This window comes from Babylonia areolata, chromosome 21 (genome assembly GCF_041734735.1).
Source record: "Babylonia areolata isolate BAREFJ2019XMU chromosome 21, ASM4173473v1, whole genome shotgun sequence".
Taxonomy (NCBI): domain Eukaryota; kingdom Metazoa; phylum Mollusca; class Gastropoda; order Neogastropoda; family Buccinidae; genus Babylonia; species Babylonia areolata.
The window spans coordinates 57280036-57287535 of NC_134896.1; the positions used below are offsets into that span (position 1 = coordinate 57280036).

The window sequence follows — 7500 nt, forward strand, 5'->3', positions numbered from 1 at the left end:
CTCTTTATGTCTTCCTCTCTCTCTCTCTCTCATCTAAGCTAGCTTTCATTTGGAACTGATGTTATATCCAGTTTTTCCATATATTTTGCACTGTGGTGTTTGCATTGTATCATGTTCACATACACCTTCATAAGGGGCCTTGGACTATATATGAATAAACATCTCTCTCTCTCTCTCCACACACACACATATATAGATACACACACACACACACACACACACACACACACACACACATATAAAAACACTTATAGTGAATAGACGTTAAACTGAAGATAAAACACACACACACACACACACACACACACACACACATATATATATATATATATATATAATACTTATATCCACTTCTCCCTCTCTCTCCCTCTCTCTCTCTCTCACTCTTCGCCTCTCTCACTCTCTCCTACTCTCTCTCTCTCCTTCTCCCCTCTTCTGCCTCTCATCGGATCGTGGTTTTGTTACTCTGTTTACTCCCGAAAACGGAGTGTGGCTGCCTACTTGGCGGCGGGGTAGAAACGGTCATACACGTAAAAGCCCACTCGTGTACATAACGAGTGAATACGCGAAAGTTGCAGCCCACGAACGAAGAAGAAGAAGAAGAGAAGATTACTCAGGGTTGGTTTGTTTGTTTGTTTTTAATGACTGTGTTTTGTGAGCTAAGAGAGTGGACGAAAAACCTGCATGTCCCCACGTTAGCTTGTTCATTCTCCATTCTCCAAAGCTGAAGTCTCTCTTCTTGCTAGCGGTGACGTGGAGTGTTTTCTTTGTTCTAAAGCTGTCGACAGCTTCTTCTGCTGCTGTCTTTAGATCCAGTTTGAAAATCGTCTCGATTTTTACTTCTTTTTTTTTTATTATTGTCTTTTTGTTGTTGTTGTTGTTTTGTCTGAAATTCTCCATGTTTGTTTCAAAGGTTGTTTTTTGTTGTTTGTTTTGTTTTGTCTGAAATTCTCCATGTTTGTTTCAAAGGTTGTTTTTTGTTGTTTGTTTTGTTTTGTCTGAAATTCTCCATGTTTGTTTCAAAGGTTGTTTTTTGTTTGTTTTGTTTTTTGTCTTTCCTTTGTTTGTTTCGTTCTTTCATTCTATGTGGAATTCCCTTGCTTTGTTTAATCTATATTGATGGGAATTTTTTGTTTGGGTGCACTTTCTCCCCCCTTTTTTTTTTTTTTTTTTTTTTGTTCGCTTTTTTGTTGTCTGTTTTTTTGTTTGGTGTGTGTGTGTGTGTGTGTGTGTGTGTGTGTGTGTGTGTGTGTGTGTGTGTGTATGTGTGTGGTGTGTGTGTGTGTGTGTGTATGTGTGTGTGTGTGTGTTTTCCCTTGTTTATGATTTCTCTTCTCCCCCTCCACTCCCCCCCCCCCCCCCACACACACACACTTTTTTTTTCTCCTCGTCTTTGTTCTATCTGTCTTATCTTCGTTCTTTCTTGATTTCTGTCTGCATGTCAAGCAGCTTTCAAAGTTCTCGCTCGATGTACATTCAAGCTCTTTCTGTGTCTGGACATGTTCTACTTCTTTTTCTTTTTCTTCCTTGACGTTTTTCTCCTTTTATTTCTTCACTGATCTCTCTCTTTCTTTCTTTCTTTTGCTTGTGTCTTTCTGTAGCTAGGCAAGTAGATATAAGAGGATTGCAACCTACGGGATCTCTTCCCGCCATTGGGACTGTTGTGGCTGCGTGAGCGTCAAGAAAACAGGCAAACAAACACTTTGTTTTCGTTCGTTTTGTGGTTCTTACACACACACACACACACACACACACACACACACACACACACACACACACACACACACACACACACACACACACACACACACACACACACACACACACACACACCCTCACACACACACACACATACAAATATAATCTCACACACACACACACACACACCCCTGGGGTCTGCCCTGGGGGTCCTCAGGGGTTTTTTCTCCTTTTTAGTTCCCAGGGTCACCTCACGCTCTTTCATGATGGTGAGCTCTTCTTCTCCTTTTTTTAAATTTTGGTTTTATATTATCATCTGCCTTGATCGGTACTGTTCTGTCTTCTACTCCCCTTCAAGTCTTCTTTTCCACATTTCTTCCCTTTTCTCTGCGATCTCCTTAGGTCCGTCGTGTTTGCCGTGCGATGCGACCCGTGTCGGTGGGGAAAGAGATCCTGGTGATTGAGCAAGCCTAGCTTGCAACACGTCACTTTGGCTCCAACCTCTCCTAGACGGGAGGTACATGAGGCCCGCATGTACCAAGCGGCTTCCTCATGAGGGATTGGGTCAAGGTTTTCAGTTTTTTGACCTGGTTTGGAACTTTGGCAGTGTCGGGTTTTCTGTTCCCGGAAACTTTGCACTATCCTTTGCAATGGATTAGGTTGAACTCTGAGGGCCGTATATCTCTCCTGAAGCCTGGAAGGAACAAAGTTTTTCTTTAGTTCTGGCCCCTTGTTGGACTCCATGGTGGGTGGGTAGGGGAGAGATGAATTTTCCAAGAAAAATTATGGATTCAAAACATACCTCAACCCCCAAAAGAAGAAAGATGTCTGAGGACAGATTGTCCTCAGATTCAGAAGAGGAGACAAGAAAGATTTCTGGAAACTGGCCTGCATGGCTGGTGATTGAGGGCACAGACCCTGAAAAACCAGTGACTGATCTCAGCCCTTTTATTGTGGAGAAAGCATTTGCGGGGATTGCAGGAATCTCCAAAAACGTCCACACAAACAAAAAAACCAAAACATTTTTGGTCAAGTGTGAGAAAAAAAGACAAAGTGACAAGATGCTTCAGGCAACCTCTTTTGTGGACAGACCAATCAAGGTGTCTCCTCATAGAACTCTCAATTCATCAAAGGGCGTCATCCGATGCCCTGAATTGAAAGGGATCTCTGAGACGGAGATAAAATCTGAAATGAAATCACAAGGAGTAACTGATGTCCATCGCGTTACAATCAAAAAAGGAGATATCAGAGTTCCTACAAATACTTTCTTCTTGACCTTCTGTTCTCCCGTCCTTCCAGAGTCGGTGAAAGTAGGGTTTCTGAGAGTAAAGGTTTCACTGTATGTTCCTTCTCCAATGAGATGCTTCAGATGTCAAAAATTTGGACATGTCAGCGGGAGATGTCCTGGAGAGGAGATTTGTGGATCATGCGCAAAGGCAAAACATAGTGGGCCGTGTCAAGATCCGGTCTGTTGTGCTAACTGCAGGGCTGCCCATCACTCTTCTTCAAGAGACTGTCCAGTATGGAAAAGAGAACATGAAATCACAAGATTGGCTACAGAAAAGAAAATACCTTTCTATGAAGCAAAACAACTTGTAGCACCACTGTCGGTACTATCATACTCCGACGCGCTCCAGAAATCACAGAAGGTTAAATCATCTACTGTTTCATGCCAGACGGAAGTGACTTGGGTCAAGGGCGCAACGCCCACAACTCTGATAAAGAAAAGCTCAGGCAGTCAGACTGCTCAGCAGATGACCCCCACAACTGCCCCACAATCAGTCCAGACAAGTCAGACTGAAAGTAAACAGGAAAGGAGCAAAACTGATCATGACAAGACGGGCCCACCTACGGGTGGAAGATCCAACATTCCTTCTCGAACATTCGGGTCTGCGGTGAAGGGAAACCCTCCTCCTCCTAGTAGGAAGCCTTCAGCATCTCGATTGTCCTCGGGAAAGGAATCGAAAACGAAAGGCCACTCATCCAACTCTCAAAAAGCGAAAACATCTAGTCAGGAAAGGCTTGTCGCGGCCAAAAATCCATTTGAACCTCTGAGTGAATTGGATGGTGATATGGAAACATCTTCTGTATAACATCTGATGGAAAGCTCTATTCTTCAATGGAACATCCGAGGAATCGGGGCGAATTTTCAAGAGTTACAGGTACTTTGTAAACAGCTAAAACCGTGTGTGCTAGCTTTGCAGGAAACTCTGCAGAGAGATGACCACACTTTCTCTGTTACAGGCTTCAATGTTATTTCCAAATCTGCTCAACTGAAAAATGAAGGTGTAACGGGAGGAGTATCTTTATTAATACATAATTCTCTTCTTCATAGTTCGCTTAAACTAAATACTACTTTACAGGCTGTAGCTGCACGTGTATCTCTGGAAAAAACTATTACCATTTGTTCCTTATATTTACCCCCTTCCATCCCTGTTCATAAACAAGATCTTTTTGACCTATTTTCTCAACTTCCAAAGCCTTTTTTGCTTTTGGGCGATTTAAATGGTCATTCCCCACTTTGGGGAAGTGAAGAAACATCTGCCCGGGGTCTACTTCTTGAAAATATTTTTACAGAATTAAATTTATGTTGCTTAAATACTAAAACTCCAACTTATATTCAGTTATCCACCGGCAAACTGTCCTGTTTAGATCTGGCTGTTTGCGACCCCTCATTAGTCTTAGATTATGAGTGGGGAGTACTTGAAGACCTATATGGTAGTGATCATTTTCCAACTATATTAACTCCTTCTACCTTTATAAACACTTCCCAGCCTGAACACCTAAACTACAAAAAAGCTAACTGGGATTTTTATACCACAATCATACGATCAGAGATCCAAGAAGAGATCCTTCAAAGTGAAGATCCTATGCAAATATTCTCAGACTTAATTATTAAATCTGCCAAGAAATCCATACCATCTTCTTCAAACAAGTTTAGATTACCTAAAACGCCTTGGTTCAATGAGGAGTGTCGCCTTATAAATAAAAAAAGGAAAAAAGCACTACGCTTAGTATTTCGTCAACCAATAGCGGAAAATGTTCGAGCTCATCAACATCTAAGAGCTAAAGCACGTTTCACTTATAAAACAAATAAACAAAAATCCTGGAAAAATTTCTGCTCATCCATCACTTCTAAAACAAGTAAGAAAAAAGTGTGGAGAATAATTAAAAATATTAAGGGGAAAAACACCTGCCCCTCCATCAACCATCTGAAACTGGCAGATTCACTCGTCACAGACAAAAAAGCAGTGGCCAATTTACTAGCATCCTCCATTGAGAGTCATTCTTCTACTAAGAACAACAAATCTCCCTTATTTTTGAAAAATAAGAATTTAAAAGAAAAAAATCCATGTAACTTTAATTCTGACAATATAGAAAACTACAATGTTCCTTTTTCCCTCTCAGAACTCAAATTGGCGCTATTAACCTGCAATGACTCATCTCCAGGTCCTGATGAAATTCATTATCAATTGTTGAAACATTTGCCTGATGAAAGCCTTGAAATACTGCTTAAAATTTACAATCTTATCTGGACTACTGATTACTTTCCACCTTCCTGGCGTAAAGCGCTTATCATTCCCATTCCTAAGGCTGGAAAAGACCTTTCTAATCCTTCAAATTACAGACCTATTGCTCTTACTAGTTGCATTTGTAAACTAATGGAAAAAATGGTGAACAGTAGACTCATGTGGAAACTAGAAACAGATGGACTTTTAGCCAAAGAGCAGTGTGGATTCAGGAAGCATCACTCTACCCTTGACCATTTAGTCCGATTAGAAACTGCTATACGAAATGCTTTCTTAAATAAACAGCATGTGGTAGCTATCTTTTTTGATCTGGAGAAAGCATACGACACCACCTGGAAAAAGGGAATACTTCATGATCTTCATGAAATGGGTTTTCGAGGCCACCTTCCTCAATTTATAGACAAAATCTTAGAAGACCGTACTTTTCAAGTTCGAGTAGGTTCTACTCTCTCAGATCTTCATGAACAGGAAATGGGCGTTCCACAAGGGAGCATTCTGTCACCTGCTCTTTTTAGTATCAAAATAAATAATATAGTTAACTCTGTAAACAATGACAATGACTCCTCTCTCTTTGTTGATTATTTTGCTTTATATGCAAGTGGGAGTTTCTACCCTGGCATTCAACGCCGGCTTCAGCTCTGTGTTGACAAGATCCAAAATTGGGCAGAAGAAAATGGTTTCACTTTCTCAACTGGCAAAACACAATCTATCCATTTTCACAATTACCGCCATTTTTTTCCAGATCCTGAGATTCATCTAGGGAAATCAAAAATTCCAGCTGTTAAAGAGGTGAAATTCCTCGGGGTTATTTTTGATCAGAAATTGAACTTCCTTAGTCATCTAAAACATTTAAAAATTTCATGCCAAAAAGCTCTAAATATTATAAGAATTGTTGCACATACGGAGTGGGGTGCAGATAAGAAAACCCTTTTGCACCTCTATAGAGCACTTGTCCGTTCTAAACTTGATTATGGTTGTGTTGTCTATGGTTCAGCAAGACCTTCCTACCTAAAGATGCTGGACCCTGTTCATCATCAGGGACTCCGACTCTGTTTGGGAGCTTTCCGTACTACACCGGTACATAGTTTATATGCAGAAGCTGGAGAGCCATCTCTTTCAAATCGTAGACTGAAACTTTCTATGAACTACTACCTTAAATTAGTTTCTGAAGTAGAAAACCCAGCTCACAACAGTATTTATAAACCAAAGTTTAAATCCAGATTTGATAACAACCCAAAGTGTACACCTCCATTGGGAATCCGAATGTTTCAATACATTCAAGAAGCCCAAATTGATCCTACATTAATAGATACTGAATTTAAAATTCCTGAGGAACCTCCATGGACTTTTGAAACTCCTGAAATCTTATTTGATCTCGCCATCTTCAAGAAAGACTGTACCAGTTCACTGGTCTATAAAAAGTTGTTTTCCGAACTCTGCCAGAAATATCCATTATATCAGAAAATTTTTACGGATGGCTCAAAATCTGAGGAGGGAGTGGCTGCTTCTGCTTTTTGTCCGACTTCTCCCTCCCAAAGACTCACGAAACATATTCTGTCAGACAGTTCTGTGTTTACTGCAGAGCTAACTGCTTTAAATCTAGCTTTAAATGCTATATTGCAATCATCTGATCGTAAATTTGTTGTTTTTTCTGACTCGCTTTCTTCTCTGGAGGCAATAGCTCATCGTAATATTGATCATCCCAAACTTCGAGAATTCTTCAGTTTGTTTACCCATCTTAAAAGAAATGGTTTTGTAATCATGCTGGCTTGGGTGCCCGGTCATGTGGGCATTCAAGGGAACGAAATAGCAGATAATCTGGCTAAGAGTGCTGTTAGAGAGAAACAATGTAAGTTTTATATTCCTTTTACTGATTTTAAACCCAAAGTTCATCGGTATACTAAAGATCTCTGGCAGAAAGAATGGAATGAACAAATAGATAACAAATTATTTAAAATACGACCAAATCTTCAAGAGACTCTTCCTATGGCTGTGGTGAATCGAAAAGAAATGACAGTGCTGTGCCGACTTCATACAGGTCATACATACATCACACATTCCTACCTCCTGAAAGGAGAGGAGGCTCCTTGGTGTATTCCGTGTGATGAACCACTCACTGTGCAACATATTCTGATTGATTGTTGGGACTTTTATGACACACGACGGGGTTTTTTTTACAGCAGATTCATTGAGAACGTTGTTCCGTGATGTCCCTCCGTGGACAATATTGCAATATTTAAAAGAAATAAATATTTTTAATAGTATTTAATAT

General features: G+C 40.3%; 1 protein-coding gene across 1 annotated transcript in view; it reads left to right on the top strand.

Moving 5' to 3' along the window:
- The window catches only part of LOC143296381 (alpha-mannosidase 2x-like), a 303112-nt gene that overhangs the window by 214153 nt on the left and 81459 nt on the right, over positions 1-7500 (top strand). The window lies entirely within an intron of this gene.